The 24,641-nt window shown below is 32.9% G+C and overlaps 1 pseudogene; it reads left to right on the top strand.

Annotated features, from left to right (window-relative positions):
• Positions 1 to 241: 241 nt before the first annotated feature.
• On the top strand, positions 242 to 23,706 carry LOC149567747 (vacuolar protein-sorting-associated protein 11 homolog pseudogene; annotated as a pseudogene).
• Positions 23,707 to 24,641: the final 935 nt, after the last annotated feature.

Here is a 24,641-nt window from a genome sequence, read left to right as displayed (position 1 = left end):
ACTAAATAAAGAGAATCAAAATGAGATAATGGAACAAAAGAGAACTATTTCTAAGCATTAGATCTATCTCAAGGAAAACCAGGAAATTACCAATGATTCTAGTAAAAAGTATGGTGATGAGATTAGAGATTAAAGTAACTCGATCAAGCTATCCTTCCTTCATAAAGCCAAGATGAAAGTGGATTCTTCCCTCTAAGTTGACTCCTGGATCTATAATGAAATAACCATGCTTAAGAAGAAAATGGGTGAAATGCAGAAAGATCTAGAAGAAGAAAGGACTAAGAGAACCCAATTGGAAAATCAAATTGGGAATATTCTTGAGAAATTGAAAGAGTATGAAATGGAACTTCAGCAGTTGGTCAAAGACAGTGGGCAAAAAATGGAGATGGTGACTTCTAGCTTATGTGTCATGACTATTAGTTTAGAGAGAAAGAGCAATGAGGAGATTGTGTCTCCTAAGACTGTGGTGGAGATCCCTGATCGGCTGAGCAAAAGAACAAGACAAAATACTAAGAAGGTAGCTGGTGAGACTCTTATTCTATTGTGGAAGAGATCCTTTAGAGTATAGTGGAGGCTGGCAAGGAATTAGCAAAGGTCATTAAAGAGATAATCTAGTAGTTTATCTTATTTGCAGGTGTCTAGTCTCTAGTTGGTTTGTTGGTTTGTTTCTTGTTGTTATTGTTATTTCCAACTTTTTTTTAGTTTTAACTCCAAGTTCCAAGTCCTTGTAAAAATTGGGTTAGTACTTTATTTAAATTATGGTTTCAAGTCCTTGTAAAACCTAGTTTTTTTATGCTTTGTTGTGAATTTTAGGTTTTAGGTCCTTGTAAAACTTGGTGATACTTCTTGTATATATAATGTTTTGTAAGGGGTTTTGGGTCCCCTCAAAACCTATTTTTGCATTAATCTAAAACATTTCTTTTATGCAACCTTTAGTGTCTTGTGACTAGATATATGCAAATGCAAAAATGAGTTTTAGAAGGTGTCCTTAATAGGTGGTATCTAGTTTCTTTCTTTAGGGTGCTCAACCTCAAGAGTTGTATATTGTTGGTGGGTATAATACATGCCATAGTTCAATTTAGAATCCTATTTATGAAAATTTCCTTGTACAACTTCAAAATATCGTGAACCATCCTCATATTGGATTCAACACTCATTTTACCATTCACCATCTATTCAAAGTTGCTCATTAAGTGGATCAATAAGATCTATGAGTGAGAAAGAAAACAAAAGAGGTAGATTTTAAAAATCTAAATCATGAGCCCTATCCTAGCACATGTATTCCATTATTTTTGGATTTATGCATTTCATAAGTTAGCACCATACAAATTGTGAGGGCTATAATCTAAAAAAAGAGACATAAATTCTACTATTAGACACGATATTATTAATGGTGTTTGGAGAATTTTATTTCCATCCTTGAATAGTTTTACTTTTTCTTTGAATTTTATTCTTTATTTCATAGATTTCAAACTTTTTTTCAAGAGAAGGATTCGCCATCTCTAAAAAATTTATAATTTTTAGATGAATTAAATTCATTATTTTATGAGATATTAATTCAATGTGCTATATGATAGGTGATTTAACTACTACAAAGATACAATATGTAGAATGAAGGCGTGATTCAAGAAAACATTTCAATATGAAGTGAGTTGAACAAAATGAGCAAGGGTTACATGATAATGAAGAGCACCATAGAAGGTTTAAAAGATAATAAAAAGAACATGGATCCTACATGGAAGAACACAATAATTTCCTCAAGGATCAATGGCTATGCATGGTATGGTGTTAAGGATAGATGTCATTATTACTGGAAGGAAGAGAGACTAGTTATAGAACATATTAATATGGTTATAGAATGAAATAGATATGAATATTAGTATTGATTCAAAGTAGTAGATCAATGTTGTGAAGGCATTGTTAATATAATTAGTATATCAAGGTCTTATAATAGTGAGATTATCAACAAATTCTACCCTTCACCTTTTCAATGCATGAATCCAATCCTTAGTCAATCCAAGAAATCTATGTAAAATTATTTTCACTCTATTATCTAGGCACTTTTTTTAATTCCTCAAAATTTAAATTCTAGCTATGGGGTTTTATTTATTTCTTCTATTGAATGATGTTATATGTAATAAAGAAAAATCATATATTTATATATACAAGAAAATGCAATCTAGAAGCTTAATAAGTTTTAATGCTTCTCTGCATTGCAATGTGTTTCTGAACTGAGACAAACACATATTGTTTTGTGTTCTATCATCTACTCTAAGCTATGATGCTCTATGTATCCTCAAATATCTTCTTGGCAATATATTATAAATTCAGAAAAAGATTCCCACTTACATAAAATCTTAAAGGTGATATTTTTCAAAACTAAATTTCTATTTTCCAAAGGTTTTATATGTGGTGAGTATCTGAGTTTTACTTACAAGGATCTCAAGTGACTTAATATGTCTTATCAAGTACTGGATACTTTAGAACTATCTAATAGTTGTGGTGGAAACTTTTAATCTTTGTTTCCTTCAACTCTTGAATTTATGTTGGTCTTGGCAAACAAATGACATTTAAATTTCATAAAATTTTGAAAAATTTAATTATATGTTTGGATTAATAATTCTCTTAATTCACCATAATGATATATGGTCTTTCAACTTAGTGCTGCCAATTTTAACCTTGTTATCTAAATTTGTAATTTCATACTTGAAATAAAAATAGAATCAACAATTAAAATTGTGTTTTGTGTGCTCTTTTGAACCATGCAGCAATGGAATATGTTGTAACTATAGTTAAAGATGAAGCAACAACATCATAGCTTACATATTTTGTATGCAATTTTGAACCATGCAACAACATAATATGTTGGTAACTGTTAGTAAAGATGAAGAAATTTCATCTTTGTTAGCTATGTCACTTAAATTTTTTCTATAATTAAGATAAAGACAAAGGGTTCAAGTCCCACTTGTATACAAATTGTGCAAAGTTTTACCATTCAATTTCCTCAAGAAAAGGTGTAATTGTAGGCTTGAACTAGATTAATCTTATGTTTTCTAAGAAGGAATTTGTTCTTGGGAGGATTAAGTTCATATATTTTTATCAAGTAGATGGGTCAAGTCCTTGTTGGATCTTTGAGGGGGTCAAGTTGTTACTTGGATGGTTCCAAGGATTTTTTTTGTCTATCATTGTAGACCAAGGAATAAATTGTAGAATTTTCAACATATATGACCAAAAAAAATGTTTGATTGGCTATAATTTACTAGTTAGACAAGTGTCCTACATGATTTTTAGGTGAGGCAATATTATCCTCCTAACCATGATCATAAATTCTTGTGTATACGAGAGAATGACATGGAAGGTAAATTAGATATGGTTTATTAAAAAAAATTATATAGGATTGCAATAAATCTTGTCCAAAGTCAACAAGAACATATAATAGACACAATAGAAATGTCCTGAAAATATGGAGACCACTTGTATGGAAAACAAGACTATGATAAATCTATGTCATATTATATTCATACAATAAGCTAGCTAGAACCTTCTTATTGTATGCACCCTAAAATGGTTGCTTAGACTATGGGCCCCATTCTTCAATTTATCAATTTCCTAAATCAATTTATCAATTTCTCGAATCAATGCATTGCAATATTTTACTAAATCAATTCAAATCATTTTCCTAGATCAAATTGCAATTAATTTAATTATTTCAATATTTCCACTTTCTTGTTAAACACTCCTCTTTTCTCATTGGTGGAACTTTGTCTCACACATATCAACCCTTATTATCCCATATTAGTTGTGAGAAGCCTCCCACATTCACAATTGACTATATAAGGAGCCCTCTACTTCTCATTTGGAGAGGTTAGTTGCTATAATATAGTTATGTTGCAAGTTTGGAGAGCAATTTTAGAGAAGGAGTTTGAGCATTAGCATTTGAGCCTTAGAGTTTGGACATTGGAGCTTCATTGCAACTTCTCTCTTCTTGTATTCTTCTCTCATGCATCCATGGATTCCATCATCATGCTTCATCCTTGCATTTTCATATCATCTTAGAGTCATAATTTCTTTCATAGATTAATCTTGCATCGTTATTTCCTTTCATAGATTAGATTTCTTTTCTTGCATTTCTTTGCATTGTTATCATTTAGATTAGCTTGCATCTTCATTTGCATGCATATTTTGATCTTTGAATCTCTCTTTTTATGGTTTACTCTTGCATGGACACAAACTAGGTCAAACTAAGGGCCTCCATTACAAAACCTTGCACTCCATGAATAGAGAACTATGAGTCATCATTTGAGATCTCATTCTTGAGAAATCTTGGACATAATGAATCATAGAAGTGTGTCAACATTTTAACACACATTTTTGGCACCCACCATGGGGCAACCCACCTTTACATGCTAGTTTTGACTATTTTTGGAGCTAACCCCCTTGTGTGGATTTGTTTGGAGACGAAAAACCCTAGATCTTAAAGATTTGATCATATCTCTCAAATGGCTTGGTTTTTTGGTCTGAAATGTTGTTTGTAAGTTGATGACATATCAGAGAAGCTTCAGTTAAAATTTTAGAGTTTTCTGAGTTAATTCATATTTTTTATAATTTTTTCTTTATTTTTCATGAAAAATCATTTTTGGATGCAAATTAGAAATTTTATTGGAAAAGTATACATTTTAGAAATTTATCTGACTTATAAATAGGGTTGTTTCTTTGTGTTTTGATTTTAGAGAGCATATGAGGGCTCAAACACTCGATTTACAAAAATTGGTACACACAATAAAAATATTTTTCTAAAATTATGACACTTTTGGAAATTTTTCTATTTTTTAATAGGGGTCTCTTTTCTATATTTAGATTTTTGGGTCCAAATTTATAGCATATAGGTCCAATCTTTTTTACTAGGTCAAAAATCAAAATTAAAAAGAAGGCCTTTAATGATTAACTTGTATTTAATTTTTACATGGTTCAATGCATGATGTGAGTTTTCATTTAGGCTATTTGTTGGTTATTATTACTCCTAAGAATCATATTTTGAGATCTAACCCTAGGGTTTTCATAAGACATATATGTCTTGTATTAGTTTCCTTGTTTCTACTTGGAGCGCTTGCTTGATTTGTTAGATCAGTGGAGTTATGTGCACATGCTGCTTTGGATCTAAGGTATTCTTATACATCTCTATAACAATTAAATTTTTTAATTAAAATTAAACCTCTCATTTGTTTAGCTTGAGTGTTTTACATGCTTTCATAATTCACATTTTGATTGGTGTTTTAAAATTGGACCTAGATTTTCTTTCTTGCATACATGTTTCACATAGTCATTAGGTCGTATTAACACTATTTGTGGTGAACTTAAGAGATTAGGCTTCATTCACTTGACTTACATATGAAGATCTTCTTGATAATAGATCCCTTTGTAGGTAGGGAAGGATTTGATATTATTTTATTGTCTTGTTTGGTTTGTCTTCAATATTTGCTACTACTTTCTCTCTTGAGATTGGTGATGATTTTTGTTGGCTTTCTAAACCTCGATGAAGTGATTTCAAATTAGCATGTAAATGAATCTATTTGCTATTTTTTGGTGAGGTAAAGAGGCTAAAGGAGTATGCTATGTTCCCTTTTGGGCACATCATAAACTTGGAACCCTTCAATCTAAACTAAGTCCCCATGTGGTCCAATTTTGTGAATCTTCCTTGATTAGAGAGGGTTAACTATAGTGGACACTCCCTTTATTGGGTAAACCATGTGGATGGAACCTCAAGTGGTAGTAGCCACTTTCACCATGGTAGCAACACTTACTATATAAATATCCTTGTGGAAGAAATCTCCATGGGTGTAGTCTTTTGTTGGGCTATTAGATTTCCTCAACATCTCTAGTTGGTCAAATTCTCAAAATGTGTCAAACCCTTGGTGTGCTAGGATTGGATTTTTCCCACTTGAGATTATAATAATTGTAGAGTTGACCATTACCAAGAATCATAGTAAAGCCCAATTTTTTCTTTTCTAAGACTATGTACATCATTGAAAAATATTTTGAGAACATACACAGTAGTGTTTCTAGGAATTAGATTCATACTAAGACATTATTCATGTTTATGCACAAGTTTGCTTTGTCCCTTTCCCATTGCTTGTAGATGTTTTCTTGAACTCCCTGAGTGTTGTCTTCTATGCCTAATTTATCATAAAAATCTATTGATGCATCTAGTCAATTAAAATGAACAAGAAATTGAGTTCTTGAGTTAAAACCTTTTTAGATTTGTTATCCTATCATTTTTAGACCTATTGCTTGATCCAGGTCATATTAGGTTACTTACCCCACTGTTGGAAGCTTTTTTTCACCTTGGATTGTTGTGTTTTGACCTTTTGAATTAGTAATCTTTGATTTTACAAGTTCCATTTCTTCGAGTTGGTGAGTTGGAAACCATCCTTGCTGAGAAGATAAACCTTTGGGTTCTTTGATAACACACTTGGAGAGTCTTAGTAATATCTTGTCCATTCACTTCTATTCAAATTTAGTTTAATTATAATTTGTGTAAATCTTCCTCCTGGTCCATATGTGCCAGGGTATTCACCCAAAGTAGTGGATACCACTATGGCAGTGTTGGTTTATGCCTATTGCAATAATTATATCTTATCATCTCTCTTTTGGACAAGTGAGTTCTTTTTCTATCCTAGTTTGGTACCAATGTTTCTTAGGGTCACTTATCACCTAGTACCTTTTCTTTCATGTCAATTATAGCAAGATATCAAGTAGATCAAGGAAAGTGACCTCAATTTGTTTTTAACCAATTACCCTTAGTTCAAACTCACCAAAGACTTAAGAAAATTGAGTGTGAAAAGAAATCCTTCCTAGACAAACAAGCTACAAAGGAAGAGAAATTTAGACTCCTAGTGTTGGAGAGACAAGCCTTGTTGGAGATAGAAGAGACAAATGATCTTATTTACCTTTATCTCACTAAGCACATAATGGGAATGCAATCTGAATATGAAAATTTATTAGAGGAGAAGATTACATCATTACATGAATCATCTTCTTTAAGGTCTACATCTTCTAATTCAAGACATCAATTGTCTTCACCTTCTAGATCCAAAGACCTCTTGAGAGAGAAAGTGAGTAATAACTCCTTTGATCATATGTCAATATTTCATGATGGACCTATCTTTGACCAAGATGAGAATGACAAAAATGGTCCTAGACATACTTTTGAGAGAAATTTTACTCCTTTGAGATTTTTCATAAGACATGGTACTTAAGACCTTAGTTCCAAACAAGATAATTACTTTACGATACAAATCTAAACCTTATGAACCTGAGGTAAAACCTCCATGGTGAAGCGATGATCACTATTGTGATTACCATAGAAATAAAGGTCATAAAATTGAAAATTTTATTATTTTAAAATGTAAAATTCAAGATCTTATTGATGATGGAATCATTGATGTTGAAATTCATAAAGGCTTATATGTTGAGGATACTTCTCTTGAGAAAGATCATGTTGATGAACCTATGTCAAGTGATGGTTTCCTTGATACCTCTACTTCTTCTAACACTCATGAACTTCCTAAAACTTTAAAGCTATCCAACATACCTCCATCAACCAAAGGTCCTAATTCTTTTCATGTGGTTCCCTATAGTTATCCTCAAGGTCTACCTCTAAAAGAAACTCAAGCTAATCTACACTTGGTTGCAAACCTTTTTCATGCAAACCTCATATTATCCCTTGTCCATAAAAGTGATTCCATGTCAAGTGCACTCTCAAAAGGATGAAGATAAAAATTTCAAGAAATGTCAAGATCAAGCACCCCTTTAGCTCCTTGGAGATGTCACTCTTCCATATCCTATGTCTTATCCACCTCATAAGTATGATGAAAACACTATTGTGTGCATAAAAGTATCACACTTCTATAAACCATTATTGTTGAGAGAACCCATGGAAGAGGGAGTCTCAAGAGCTAGCTTATAGCTCTCTATCTATGATTTGAAAAGGCTATGAGATGGTAGCTCTCAAATGAGCCAAACTATGTAATTCTTGCAAGGTTCACCATAGAATAAGAGATTCAAAGAGTAGAGGCAAGAGTTCCAATATCCAAGAATCTAGAATAAAATGCAATGCAAATGCAAGATATTCTAAATGAAATGCGAGCTAAAAAAGAGAACTAAGCTAAAAAGTATGTCATAATGTAAGTAGAATGAGAGCTAAGCTAAAATGCAAAAATGAAAGAATGCTTCAAGTCTCCAAAATCACCAAGAAAACTTGTATCATAAAAATAGCACAAGAGACTAAGATTTTTTGAATGAGGAGAGAGCCCTCCCTTTTAAAGAAAAATGGACGGTAGAGATTAAGAGGCAAAAGAGGAATAATCAAGGGAGGAGAATACATCTTGAGTGATCCATGTGGACAAGCATATCAACCAATCATAATTAATGATTGACTTTTGAGAGGGTTTGAAATTTGTGGAGGAGAATTAAAGTTATTTTAGAAATAGAAGACTCCTCTCACATAGGAAATTGCGCATTCATGTGTAGACAAAAATGACTTTTCTTTTATTTATAAAATAGGAATAATGCTTTATGTGTGCACACTTAGGATAAGAGATGAGTGAGAAATTTTATTTAATTAAAAGGGAAACATGTTCTTTTAATTAAATATGAACTTGGGATAAAATGGTCATACCATAGGTTATAATCGAATAAATAGATTTTTGAGGATTTGATCAAAAATAACCATTAGATAAATTATGGAAAAATACTAGAAAGGGGGCTCATAATCTAGATGACCATTTTTAGTTGATTACATTTGCCCCTCTTTGAATAATGTGTAATCATTTTGGGAACACATTATGTCAAAGAATGAAGAAGCTAAGATGATAGAGAGATCCGATTATGAAGAATGAAATGCAAAAAGAGATAGCAAGTCCTCAATGTATAGTATGATAGTGATAGTTTTGAACACTAGGATAGAGATAATATTATAACTCAAGAAGAGTAGTAACACCAAGAAAAAAAGATAGATTAAGAGAAAACAAATAGGTGTAGAAGAAATCAATTTGCAACAATGATAGAATATTCATGCCCCCTCGGGATTGAAATCAAAATGAGATAGAGGAGATTCATAAATAAGCTAGATTTGATCAATTTAGAACAAATATAAAGTTCATGATGATAGATAAGAGATTAAGACCAAAGAGTGACCACCAAGTAATGAAGATATGCCCTAGTTTGACTAACTTTGACCAAGAAAGATAAAGCATAAGAATTAGGTCAAAGAAAGAAGAAAGATGAAATGAGATGAAATAGAAATGAAAGCAAAGATTGGAAGAGAGTAGAAATGATGAAGAAATGAAGAAATGATGATTTCCCCAACAAGATTCAAAGATTGAGCCTCAATAGATCAGCCAACTACATAGAAGAAGGAAAAAAATTTGAGTAGTAAGATGAACCCGAATTTGGATTTTGATCCCAAAAATGGATCTAGGATGTCAAGATCAAAAAATATAGGTCAAAAGAATAGATGACATAGTAAGATAGAAAAGAAGCGAGAAATAGGAAAGAAGAGATAAGATAAGATCAAGAAGACACAAGGATGAATGCAATTAGCTAACAAGTCCATGAAAGATAAAGAAGAGGGCTCTCTCAACATGAAAAATGCAAAGCTAAGCTAGAATGAACCCTAGAATGCAAGATATTATTAAAAGGTGCAATTGCAAGGGTTACATAAGTAGGTCCTAGTTTTTATCATCGAGCCTTATTAGGGACATCATAAGATCATACAATCATCACTAGTAAAACTATGAGGATATGACTATGATCTATGTTAGATAGAAATGTGGGAATCCAACCTAAGCATCAAAGACATGTAAGTCAAGATGACTAATACAATTAGATTTCCTAAGTTTAGTATAACAAGATTACACCTGTATCAAGGCATGAGCACTAGGATAACCCTCGAGTGTGGTCTTGCAAAAACAAACAAGGATGATACATTGTAGGTCCAAAGTGTCAAGTAGGACAAGCATGAATGCTCTAAATACCTTAGACTAAAAAAGTATATCCACAAGCAAAAAGAAAGTAAAACATGCCCCATGCCCCCAGTCTTCTACTCCATGACATCCTCAAAAGAATTATTAGGGAGAGAACACATAGCAAAGAAATCATCATAGACAACACACAAAGAAGATAAAGTTCATCATAGCTCAGTCATTTAAATGTTTAAGTGCATGTGTGTAAGTCACTTGGCCATTTCTTCAAGATTTGAATCTGATAATGAGAAATATTTCAACATCAAAGACTATAGGTAAACTATTTGAAAAGTGTTGACAAACACTTGATGTCAAGTTGGGCTTAGTGTTGATAAATATTATTGTGTGAGTTGCTAAAGAAACCCTAATGCACAAGGAAACCTCAATAGGCTAAGTAGTTGTGCCCCTAAGATGAGGGAAAGAAAAAATTCCAAGCTAGGCAATGTGTTGCAGAATGTGTGATTGAGACTGATAGACATAGGTGCAAGGGTCTCATGTAGCACCTATTTCCAGGTTTTCACCACTTGGCAAATTTTGTCAGGACTTTTTCAAAAAAAAATTATTTTTGAGATATTTGATTTTTTTTTTTGTTAGTTCTTCACTAAGATTATCATTTTTTTAGGGCATTTTATGGTTTTTAGGATTTTTTTCAGCATCATATATGTTTTTTTTGGATTTTTTAGAATGATTTAGAGATTACTAGTACTCAAGCAAGATCAGATCATTTTCTTCCAATGTCTAGCAAGGTGTAAGACATGATAGAGTAGCAAGTTGGTGGATAAGTAGAGATGGCTAAGAAAGGAGTATGAAGCAAGTGAAAGTGATCCTTAAGGACTAACTCCTCAAGAGTACACAAGCTAGGGGAAAATAGCCATAGGAAGCAGGTTTTGGGTAAGCCAAGAAATCCATGAAAGGAGAAAGGGTGTAGGATAAGTAGTGGAAGAAAATAACTGAAATAGCATATAAGATAAGTGATGGAAGCCAATAGCATGAAAGTGTGTAGTCCAAAAGAGTAGGCATGCCAGGAGACCTATAAGAACCATGTTTTGCTTTGTTTTTATCAAGAACAAGGGGTCAAATAGATAGGATAGCAATGGGATAGACAAATAATAATGAAGCTAGATATGAGAGCTATGAATGAAAAAAACACAATAGAGAATCTCATAGATAAAATAGCCAATACACAAGGATAGCTCAACATTATCAAGATCAAAGAGGGAGAAGGAATGGATGGATTATGAAAGAATTACACATGATGCCTATTTGCCAAGTTTTCATTATGGTACTAATCCAAGACAAGAAGTGGTTTTCACCATAGGATGAATTTATTTATCTTTACTTTTACTACCAAGGTGCCACAAGAAGTGGTTTTCACCAAGGTACATTTTCATTTTTTTCATTTTTTCTATTTTTTTTGGAATTTTTAGAAATAGGTCAAGCTTTTTTTTCAATTTAGATAATGCTCTTATAGGAAGGATAAGTCATGATAAGCTAAGAGCATATATAAGTATGCTCAAAGATGATGATGGGGTGATGGAAGGGAGATGATAGTAGGAGGAGTATATGAAGGATAAGGGTTCTTGTCTTGAAAGAAATGAATGACCATGGATAGCAAGTGTAATTTTTAGAGGATTTCATGAGGCTAGCTGAAATATTGGGCAAGATCAACATTGACACACACCTTGAAGGGTATTGGAATGATGGAGGAATCATGGATGAAATAGCTTGAGGTTTAGATGTATGATGTGGTAGAAGAGATTTGGAAAAAAGTGAAGTGGAAGGCTTTGGAATATTTTTAGGAAGATTTTTGGAAGAAGATGGAATGGAAGCCTTTGGAAGCTTGAATGTCGACTTTGATTTCTTTTCAATGTTCAATTCTTTCAAGAGAGACTTGGGAATCCATATAGTTTTAGATTTTCCTTTGGATAGTTCAAAACACATTACTTCAATAATGGGTTTAGGAACACCCATATTTTCTATGATTTAGCTTTTTTAATAGTGGGCCTTTGTGGTCTCTTGAATGTATTCTTTGCATTCACATGTTGATTAGATGGGACATAGTGATCTTCATTTTTCAATGGATTCTTATGTTTATTCTTGCTTCCAAAAGACTTGGGATTTTTGGATGAATAAGGATGATATGACTGGTTTAGATCGATAGATGGGTGGAAATTCATTAAGGATGAGTATCTTTGTTGATCTTGAGGTATGATGGGAGAGCTAGGAGTGGAAAATGTAGGAGATGAAGGAACATAAGGTCCCAATATAGATGAAAGGTTTGAAGGCTTTAGCTTTGATGGATAAGGACCAAGGATAGACTTTGGATATGCAAATGGATAGTGAAAAGGGATATCAACATCTTTAGAGTGAGAAACATAGTCAAAGCCATCAATAGACTTATGAGTAGCTTTGATAGGAACAATATTTTTAATAGGAGCACTTGAAGCGTGAACACAATTTTGAAGTGGATCTGGAGAAATAGAAAATGAGGAGAGACTTTGATCTTGACAATAGCTTTTGATAGCATAGGAAGAGAATTTTTCTCATAATTTTTAGTAAGCTCAAGGGAGATAATTGAAGTGGTACCTTCATCATACTTGGGGGATAGAAAATACATAGGATACAGAGGGGTGAAATTTTGAAGGAGATGAAAGGGTGCTTGATCTTGATCTTTCTTGACATTTATAGATTTTTCTTTTTGAGAGTCCTCTTGACATGGAGCCACTTCTAAGGACAAGGGAGAATGAAGAGTGAATGGAGTAGTGCTTGGATCTTTAGGCTTAGTAGCATGGAAAAGGTTTGCAACCAAGTGAAGGTTAGCTTGAGTTTCTTGTAGAGGTAACCCTTGAGGATAGGCATAGTGTAAGCGAAAAGTATTAGGTTCTTTATTTGATAGAAGCATATTGGAAAGATTTGAAGTATTAGGAGGTGCATGTGTGTTGGAAGAAGTGGAGGTATCAAGGAAACCATCACTAGACATAGGTTCATTAATATGATCTTTCTCAAGGAAAGTATCCTCATCACATGAGTCATTAGAGGTATCAATAATCTCATTATCAATAAGATCTTGGATTTTATGTTTTAGCTCAATGCAATCTGAAGTACTATTCTCATTATGTCAATGATAAGCACAATAGATATCCAAGAATAGGTTTCCATATGAGCTAGACTTAGGTAACATTATGAACTTGGTTCCAAGAAGTGTTTGCAAAGTGTCATCATAAGAATCTTACAAGGGAACAAAAGTTCTATCAAAAGTATGCCTAGAGTCCTTTTGTTATTTCTCAAGTGAATGGTATGCATCTGTGTCTTCATCATTGTCTTGGTCAAAGATAGGTCCATCATGATAGCATGGAATAGGCTTAAAGGAGGTATGACTTTCTTTCTCTCTGAGGAGGTCTTTAGATCTAGAAGATGAAGACATTTGATGTCTTGGAGTAGAATACGTAGACCTTGAAGAAGATGAACCATATGTATATAAAGGTATTAAGAGAGATTAATTTAAGAATGAAATCTTCTCATCATTTCTCAAGTTTAGACTTCATCTCTATAATATACTTAGAGAGATGAAGGTAAGAAAGATTGTTTGTCTCTTCTAGTTCTTTGTATTGAGTGTAGATATTGAAACTCTTTAGTGGCATGGAGGATATCATGATCATCTAGATTTATTGAGGTTTGGTAGCACATGGTTTGAATTCCATAGTGGTAGATAGATAATCAAGCTTGAAGGAGGCTAGAGGAATCTAATAAGGTGACACAAGATAACTTGATGTCCAAACTAAAGAGGTAGAGTGTTCACTTGCCAAAATAGTAAAGATAGAGTAAAGTGACTTGTAGTGTCCAAGAAACTTACAACACTAGTGACTCAAGTCAAGATCTAGGCAAGAAGCCAAATAGCCAAGTAGATAGAGCAAGTGGGGTGACAAGTGAACAACTTTCCCAACATAAGAGTGTAGTCAAGAAATCAAGGTAACCATTTCAGAAAAAAGATAACTAGCAAGCGGACAATAGACCATGAAGGTAGAAAGACCAAGAGCACTAAGACAAAAGAGTCACTTTAAGCATGTTCAAGCACTAGAGACATAGAAAATAAAAATCAAATGATGAGACTCCCTTTAGCAAGCAACACAATAAAAATGTTAAGACTTGATGCTTTGACTTGGTTGATAAAGTTTGACAATAGTTGATAGCATAGCAAGTTTGATTTTCAAAAGCAATTTCTTTCCAAGAAAGATAGTGACACATGGAGTAGTCTTCAAACAATCAAGCAAGTGAAAAAGCAAGCTTGCATGACACAAGCATATGTGACATCTTAAAAGAAATTCCTAGAGCTATCGTCGTGTTCATGTTCAAAAGATTTCCATAGGTCTAGCACATTCGAGAACACATCAAGAAATATCTACCTAAAAGTCATGGTTCATTACTCAATAACTTGGCCCACATTTGATTCTCCTTCACCTCACACCAAGTGGTTACCCACAAGAGATATTGGTTTTTTCATGGAAGTGTCATAAGCACAACCAAGGGAACACAAATGGTGAGTGTAAAATCTTGGGGCGATCCGGGTAGTCCACTAGGATCGATCCTTGCATCAAGAAGTTGAGCAACAAAATAAGATAGCTATTAACCTAAGGTGTTTAGAAAGGGCTTCTATTCATAATGTTTCTCTTGCACCCAATTAAGGGACACCCCACCTTGCCGTGGGTAATAGACCTTGTGATCACAAGAGCACCTTAAGCGTTCTTTCCTAGTGATCTCCTCATGGTCAAAATCCCATAAGCAATCACACTAAGCAAAGACAAACACTACATCTACCAAGGTTTTTTCCTTGATAGCCTTGAGTTTATAGTGGGTTGGAAGATTCAGGTATTAACTTATCCCCGCTTGGGTCATTCCTCTTAGGTTTTCCAAGAGTAGGCCCTCTAAAGGTTTCTAACTAAGACAAATTGGATCCACTTTCAAGAGTCAAGATTTATGATTCACCGCAAGGGTGAAGAGAATAATCTCCTATCTTGATTGTTTCCTCCAAATAAGCCAAAAATCTTAAATTAATCCTCTTGTTCTCAAAATCCAAAGGTGAGTCAAGATTTTTGATTCACTGCAAGGGTGAAGAGCATACTCTCCTATCACCAAAGAATATTAATCACAAGTTTAATGTGCTTATGAAATGAAAGAAACTAGTAGAGTTCCACACATGGAATAAAATAAATACAAGAAATTTTGGTCTTTATGCTTTGGGCAGCCCTGCAAACAATCGTTAGTAGCCCTTGCACATTTGAAGCTTTGACATGCATTCTTTTTAGCAATGAAACTCCCTGCAAAGAAACTAAGGTTAGGGTATAACAACCAAGTAAGATTTGAAACATAAAGTGGTTAGTTGCCTCAAAAAACCAAGTTATCTTCCAACCAAGTGTATGCAAAGAAAGTGCAAGCTAATCACAAATGTTCTCATTTTTACTCTTTGCTTTTGACCTAGTCAACAAGATTGGACTTTTTTACTATGATTTTGGATCCAAAACAAAAATGAAAAGAAGAAATCCCTATTAAAAACTAGAGGGCTTTCCAAAAATGCAATAAATTCAAAAAAATCTCTTCGTTTTTGCTCTAGGCACCCATTTTGTCAAAATAGACTAGATTTATCAAATCGAGTTTTTGAGGCCTAATATGAGTTCAAAAGTAAAAACACAAAGAAATAACCCCTTAAGAATTCAAATAACTTTCCAAAAATGTAGATTTTTCCAAAAAAATTGCTGATTTGTGACCAAAAATATTTTTTATGAAAAATAAAGAAAAATTCATAACAGATGCAAATCAACTCAAAACAATCTACAAATTGGTTTGAGACGTTTATGATGTATACCCAACCTACAAAAAGAAAATTCAGATTTGAACTCAAAGTGTTTTGGAAGATATACTCAAATCTTTCAAAACTAGGGTTTTGGCCTTCAAACAAATCTGCACAAGGCTTAGCCTTAAAACCAAAGTAAGAAACCTACAAAACCACTTGATTAGATCTAAGAAGTTACTATAAAAAAAATCAAAAATGATAATGTAACCAAAATGAAAGTAAGAAAATAGAGCTAGAAACTTGGTTCTAGCCCCACGGTGGGAGCCAAAAATGTGTGCATAAAAGTATCACACTTCTATAAACCATTATTCTTGAGAGAACCCATGAAGAGGGACTCTTAAGAGCTAGCTTATAGCTCTCTATCTATGATGTGAAAAGGCTATGAGATGGTGGCTCTCAAATGAACCAAACTATACAACCCTTTCAAGGTACACCATAGAATGAGAGATTTAAAGAGTAGAGGCAAGAGTGCCAATATCCAAGAATCTAGAATAAAATGGAATGCAAATGCAAGCTATTCTAAATGAAATGAAATCTTAAAAAGAGAACTAAGCTAAAGCATAAATGAAACTAAGCTAAAAAGTATGTCATAATGTAAGTAGAATGAGAGCTAAGCTAAAATGCAAGAATGCTCCAAGTCTTCAAAATCACTAAGAAAACCTGCAGCATAACAAGAGCACAAGAGACTAAGATTTTCTGAATGAGGAGAGAGCCCTCCCTTTTAAAGAAAAATGGATGGTGGAGATCAAGAGGAAAAAGAGGAATATTCAAGGGAGGAGAATACATCTTGAGTGATCCATGTGCACAAGCATCTCAACCAATCATAGTAAAAGATTGACTTTTGAGATGGTTTGAAATGTGTGGAGGAGAATTAAAGTTATTTTAAAAATAGAAGATTCCTCTCACATAGGAAATTATGCATTCATGTGTAGAAAAAAATACCTTTTCTTTTATTTCTAAAATGGGAATAATGTTTTATGTGTGCACACTTAGGATAAGAGATGAGTGGAGAATTTTATTTAAATTAAAAGGGGGACATGTTCTTTTAATTAAATATGGACTTGGGATAAAGTGGTCATACCATAGGTTATAATCAAATAAATGGATTTTTGAGGATTTGATCAAAAATAACCATTAGATAAATTATGGAAAAATGCTATAAAGGGGGCTCATAGTCTAGATGACCATTTTTAGTTGATTACAACTACTTCCGCTATTTCTCTTGAGCTTATTGAACATTATGATCAAAGATCTATGCCTATTATATCCAAAGATCCTTGTCAAGATCAAAGTATTCCATCTTCTTGTTCTATCACCCCATGTTTTCTTCCACTTTCTACTCTTCCTAAGCCTTTTCAAGCTCCAAAAAATCCTATCAAAGAAATTTCTCCTATTCAAGATGATCGTGATCATATTGAAAATCCTAATGCTCAATCTAAAGTTTTTGATGTCCCTGGTTGTCATATAGATGTTGATGGACTTATTTATTATCCTTTCTTATCTGCCATGTCCATCCTTGGACTTCCTTGACCAATACCAAGGGCCTCATGTCTTCCTTCCATCTTGGGTCCTTATGTCCCTTCATTTTCCCCTCTTAACTCTCCTAATTCATCATCCATCTTGGTTTCTTACATCCCTTCATCTCCTATCTTTCCTCATGATCAACTTAGATGCATATCCTTGAATCCTTTTCATCCACCCACCCATCTAAACTAGTCATATACTCCTTCCACAAGTCCCAAGTCTTTTGGAAGTAACTTGAATTTTCAATATAAGGAAAAAAATACAAGAATCCATCTAATAAAGAAGATCACCATGTCTCCTCTAATCGATATAGGGGCATAAAGTCAAAAGAGATATCTAAGAAGATAACTACAAAACAAGTATGGGTTCCAAAATCCATCATTAAAGATATTCTCTCTAAATCATCAAAAAGAAATGAAAAGCCTATGGCTATATGGATTTCAAAGTCTCTCTTGAAAGATTCTAATGTTGAGCAACAAGTGAAGTTGACATTCAGGCTCCCAAAGACTTCCACTTCATCTTCTTCCAAAATCATTCTTCCATTCCATGTGCCTAAATTGAAACCTCTTATATCCAATTACCATATTCTTCATGTATTTCTTCATTTACATTTCCTCCATCCTCTCACCACCCTTCAAGGTGTGTGTTGACATTGTTCTTTCCTTCCTTTCCATCTACCCTTTCACAATCCTTCCATTTACTATCCTTCTACCTTCTATCTTTTTCCCTCATTTTCCTATTCCTCAAATCTTCCAACCTCACTTGTTTTGCATAAACCTTATCCTCCATTTTTCTCTTCCAAATTCTTTTCCCTATCAACATCTTTGAGAATATAATTTTGAATTCTTTACATATCATGGTTTATCCTTTCAAGGAGCATTATCTAAAAATCTTGCCTTCTTCCAAAAAAAATCAAAAAAAAAAACAAGAGAAAAAAAATGAAAAAAATCAAGAAAGTTCCTTGGTGAAAACCTAAAATTAGGTGCCTAAGTAGAAAAATTAAAGAGAAATAAATCCATCCTATGGTGAAAATCACTCCATTGTGGTGCTTGGGATAAGTACCATTATGAAAACCTGGCAATCAGGCATCATGTGTAGTTCTTCTAAATATTTCATCCATTTCATTGTCTCTATTTGATCTTGACAATATTGACCTATACATGGACATTTGCCTATCTTGTGAGATATCTTATGATGATCTTGCTTTCATTCCTTTCATGTTTAGCCTTAATATCAATTTTCCTCCATTCATTCTAGTCTTTCACTATCATTTTCTCATTTGGTCTTCATCTAATAAAAAAGAGTAAAACACGATGGTATGAAGTCTCTTGAAATTTGTATTCCTTTGGGTTGCATCTTTTCTTGCTTTTGCATTATGCTTTCATGACTTATCCTATGTTGGCCTTTCATTTATTTTCCAAATGTGCTTTGCATAACAATTTTTCCCTAGCTTGGGTACCCTTGAGGAGTTTTCCCTTGAGGATTTCTTTTCTTCATTCTCCTTCATTCTCATGTCTTCCATCTCTTCCACCAACTTTTTAATCCCTCTTGTCCTCCACCTTGCTATATATTGGGACTGCATGATGTGATCTTATTTAGGAGTTTGATGTTCATTCTATCTAGGGGTATCATTTATATATACTTATTGATCCTAAAAAAATCCTTTAAAAAATGATATATTTTAAAAAATCCAAAAAAAAATGATATATTTCAAAAATCCAAAAAAATGATATATTTTTCAAAATTCTAAGAAAATATCCTTTAAAAATGATCATCTTAGTGAAAACCTAGCAATAGGCACTTTGATGTATCTTCAAAAAAATTATATATTCCAAAAAAAAATTGCAATAGGATCCAAGTGGTGAAAACATGGAAACATATGCTACTTGAGGCCTTTGCACCCCTATTTCATAGCATATGTCCTCGACACTTAGCCTTTCTCCATCATTCCTTGTCCTTGTTTCCGTGGTTTGGAATCGATATTAGTCTTTGTCTAAGGGGCATAACTGTGTTAGCTTCGGTCTCTTGGATGTGTTAGTCTTAGGACACCTCACAAATGGTATTTTTTAACACCACCTCTTCAACACTTATTGGTTTGGCCTTACCTAGTTTTTTCATGTGATCTTACCTACTTGGAAGAATTTGATCCTTATCCTCTGAAATCAATATTAGTTAACACACTTAAATTTTTAAACACAAACACTCAATGCTTGAGCTATTTAATGATATTTTCTTCCTGTGTTGGTTGCTATTGATTTTCGTTGAGTGTTCTTGTCTAATAAGTCTCTCCAGTATGCATAGCTAGAGGACTTGGGACATGGGCCATTTTTTATTTTTTTCTTTATTCTTTTTGGTGTGGTCTTGAAATTTTAGGGTGTCTCTTGTTGTCCCCTTGAAACACTTAGGAGATTTGAGGCATCATCCTTGATTATTTTTGCACAACCATTCTTATGGTCATCCCAACATCTATGCCTTGATGTGAGTGTGGTTTTGCTACATTAAACTGGGTAAAACAACATCAAAGTCATCTTGACCTTTATGTCTTTGATGCTTATGTTATAATCTTTTCACATTCCAATCTGATATAAATCACATTCATATCTTCATAGTTGTGCTTGTGACTAGTGATGATTGTGTGATTTTAAGATGTCTGTTAATAATGGCCCAATGATAAAAATAAGTTCCTTAACATTATCTAATGAATGATGAACACAAAATCCTATATAAAAATTGCTCTATTGAAAGTACATCTTTTCATTTTCATGTAGTTTTCATTATTATACTTCATGTTAATTTTCATTTTTAGGTTGCATTATGAGTTTGAGAAGGTTTTCCTTCATCTTTCTTGTGGACCTCTAATAAATTATGGTCATGTCTTGATCTTTATTTCCTTATCTTCTTTTGTGATCTCAATCAAAATTTTCTATCTTAAACACTAGATTGATTTTAAGGCAAATTCTCTTTCTTCTTTCCATTTCTTTCCACCTCTTCCAAACTTCTATCTTCCATTCACTTTCACTCCACTTCTTTTCTTCTAATTCAACTTTGGGTCATAATATTTCATGCTTGATGATCTACCTTGGTTTTTGTTAGTGTAAATAATTAATTATTATTACACTTTACTAGAGTTTACTTAGGTTAAATGCATTATTTTATTTATCATATAGGCACCTAGAAGTATGCATAGTTAGATGAGTTGTCTTGTTGACAACACAAGAGTTTGCATATTTATCTAAGTTTTCATGTAGACAACACAGTTGTATGCACTCTAATTAAGCACATGGTGTCTACAACATCTCTTTATGAGATACACCTCGGTATTCTTATTCTCTCATCAACACACTAACTTCTATACTCAATGGAGGATAATCTACTCTTGGTGGACATGTGCTTAGTTGTCAGGCTTATCACTTTGCTAACTCCTAGTCATTCTAGAGGTCTTTATATTCAGACACTTCTAGTGTGTATGTACACAATGATATTCTCATTATTTTTATTATGATCATAATTTATTGGTCCATATTGTGCTAGTGTTTGAGCTTCCTGATCTTGGTGTGATTTTTCCCTAAGAAAAATTCTTGCATGGTATCAAAGCTATACTAAATTCTTACATGGTATCAGAGCTATACCAAATTCTACATGGTATCAGAGCCATTAGAGTTTCATTGCATAGTCATTGGAGAGATTTTTTTTGTAGGTCAAGATTAGAGCTTGCTAGAGAAAATTAGATATTGGTATCACATTCAGAAGGTCAAAAAAACCTCAAAATTGACTTTTTTTTTATCAAAATTGGACATCTGAGGTGAAATCTAGAGTCATTTGATTTTTGGATGTGTGATGGCAGTGATTCAAGAAAAATAAGTATAGAGGTGATTTTCAAACAGCAATATCTCCCTAATATGAACTCCTTTTTTCAAGCATTTTTTTTTGTTTTGGGGTAGAATTTTGTGATCTACACATTGTTGCAAGTTGTTATGCTTATCTCTTTGCTCACTCCTAGTCATATTAGTTTCCTTTATATACAAGGAACTTCTATAATCTATTCATCCAAATATCTAATATCCAATTATCTAATATCCACTCATCTGATATCCATTCTCATTTGATCATCATTTGTCTGTCTTGTGCTATCTACTGGGCTTCTTGATCTTGGTGTTGAATTGGTGCCTTAGACAAGTTCTCACATGGTATTAGAGCTATACCAAATTCTTATAGTTTTTTTATCCTTATATTTTACATCTTACATAAAGAACCTTATCTTTAGTTCAATTTGATCAAATTTATCAATTTTCTATTTCTCCTTTATTTCATTTTGATTTCAATTAGGAGGGGGCAATACCTATCAAAATTAAATCCTTGATTAAGCTTTATCAATCTTTGTTCCGCCTAGGATAGCCTTGTCTTTTTTAAGATAAAATTGTTATCAAAATTTATTTATTTGTCCTAATGTGATCCTAAGTTGACCACACATCTGTGTTGTTTTGTGATCCCAAATCAACCTCACACTTAAACTACATTCTTTGACTACATGTGTTCCAAAAATGATCATGCATTAGTCAAAGAGGGGAAAATGTATGCACCCTAAAATGGTCACCTAGACTATGGGCCCCATTCTTCAATTTATCAATTTCCTGAATCAATTTATAAATTTCCTAAATCAATGCATTGTAATATTTTATTAAATCAATTCAAATCATTTTCCTAGATCAAATTGCAATTAATTTAATTATTTAAATATTTCCTAAGGTTTGATCTTCTTATTCTAAGTATTATTTAATTAAAAGAAAACTTATCTTTTAATTAAATTAAATAATCCTCTTTTAGTTAAAATAAAATCGCTCTTTTAATTAAATAAAATTCTCACTTAAATATCTCTTTTTGATGAAAAAATGAAATAAATTAAATAAAAAATAAATAAATCCTTTTCTCTACACTCAAATGCACATATTTCTAAGTGGAATTCCTTAATTTCCTCTTTCCACTTTCTTGTCAAACACTCCTCTTTTCTCATTGGTAGAATTTTGTCTCATATGGATCAAGCATTATTATCTTATATTGGTTGTGAGAAGCCTCCCACCTCCACAATTGACTATATAAGGAGCCCTCTTCTTCTCATTTGGAGAGGTTGGTTGCTATAATATTGTTATGTTGCAGGTTTGGAGAGCGATTTTGGAGGAGTTTGAGCATTATGGTTTGAACATTGGAGCTTCATTGCAACTTCTCTCTTCTTTTCTTCTTCTCTCATGCATTCATGGCTTCCATAATCATGCTTCATCCTTACATTTTCATATCACCTTAGAGTCCTATTTCCTTTTATAGATTAATCTTACATTGTTATTCCCTTTAATAGATTAGATTTCCTTTCTTACATTGTTATCATTTAGATTAGCTTGCATCTTCATTTGCATGCATATTTTGATCTTTGAATCTCTCATTTTATGGTGTACTTGCATGGGCACAAACTAGGTCAAAATGAGGGCCTCCATTAGAAACCCTTGCACTCCATGAATAGAGAGCTATGAGTCACCATTTGAGATCTCATTCTTGAGAAATCTTGGATATAATGACTCATAGAACTGTGTCAACATTTTAGCACACACTTATGTCATTCAAAACTTTCTTGATTCCCAATGCACTTATAATCTTACTAGTTACTTGGGAAAAGTACATGAAAAAAGTCTAGCTTCTAAGGACCATACAACTCCTCTTATGAATTGTTATACCAAACATAAGATTTTAGAAAATTTAGATGATTTCATTAAAGGTGAAGGTGAGAACCAATTTGATTTGGAAACAACTATTAAAAAAAATTGAGCAACAAGTTATCATGAACATGCAATGTATGTTGCAAAAAAAGATGGGAACCATGTGTGGTATTTAAAAATACTACTAAATGATCCTGGTAGTTATGATGAGGCTCAAATACATCTCTATCCTTGAAATATTTCAAGCTATAGTTACAATGAAAGTACATGTAAAGATTCTTGTTGAGCATAAGGTAAATGAGACTATTTTTATCCTTATGAAGCTTTGTGTTGTTGAGGATGAATCTATTTCCAATTATTCTTTTGTTAACCTCCTTCTTGGAAAATGTCCTACACCTATTGATTTTGTAAGTTTTTCCTAGAAAGATACATTAGTAAAGTGAAAAATTCATTTGTTCATGTCAAACTTCATAACATATTTTTGGAGCTATAGTTGTCTAATGATATTTCTATCTCATTATCCAAATCTAACTTCAAAGATGTGAATATTTTTGGGAAATATTCAAACAAGAATTCTATGTCATTGTCAAACCTTGGGAATAATTGAAAATAGATAGGCACGTATAGGAATATGTGAATGTATAGAAACACTAAATAAAGGATTAACCTTTCTGAAGAGTGCATGTCCTTTTCATGAGGATCATCCAAGCTATGATGCAGATCTTTATTTTTTCTCTATGAAATTCATCAGTTCAAGAAAGGCCTCTTATTTCTATGAAAAAATGAAAGTTTACAAAGAAGTTATTTATTGTTATATGCAAGATTCTAACCATGAAGGTCTAATTTATTTTTTCAAAAGGCTCAATGATTCAAGTAGGGGCAAAGATCCATCTTTATGGGAGGATTTAATCAAGTACTTTGGAGAGCTTAGAGAAGAATGTCCAGAAAAAGTTAAAGAAGTGTCTTTGTAGATTGAAAGGGATGACCTCTTGCCCCTAATTATTATTTTATAGATTCTTGCTAAGAAGCCATGTCTTCAATTTTTTTTATTAAGGATTATGTTCCACAAAAGCTAGAACAAGTATCCAAACTTATGGAAGAAGATTGAAAATCAATTGACAAGTATCAAGTAGCTATTCAAACTGGTTGAGTTTCCATACTTTTTACTATCATGTGTTTGGTTAATGTTAATTAATTTACAAAGAGAAAATAAAAATGTGTGTGTGAGAGATATTTTTTCCATTTATTTGAAAGTGGCCTAAGTTTACAAGTCTGTCATCTCAAAATTATGTGTTACAAGAAGAGATTGCAGCTTTGAGGAAATAAGTATAAGGAACTTCATACAAATGCAAGGGTTTTCAAATTGAGAAAATGCATTAGATGTACATTGACCCCTAATCTTTGAGTGGTTCACTTTATGTGCATCCATTCATTTCATCAATGTTGTCTTGTTGACAATGAGAAGGAATGCCCTATATGTGCTACTTAGAACAAAACATTGATAGAGGGTTTCAATATAGGATTACTAACAATGCTTTCCAC

This window comes from Cupressus sempervirens, chromosome 3 (assembly GCF_028749045.1).
Source record: "Cupressus sempervirens isolate cs-2001-9-10 chromosome 3, ASM2874904v1, whole genome shotgun sequence".
Taxonomy (NCBI): domain Eukaryota; kingdom Viridiplantae; phylum Streptophyta; class Pinopsida; order Cupressales; family Cupressaceae; genus Cupressus; species Cupressus sempervirens.
The sequence above is the reverse complement of the archived record's forward strand: the minus strand, read 5'-3'. Positions and strand labels throughout refer to the sequence as shown.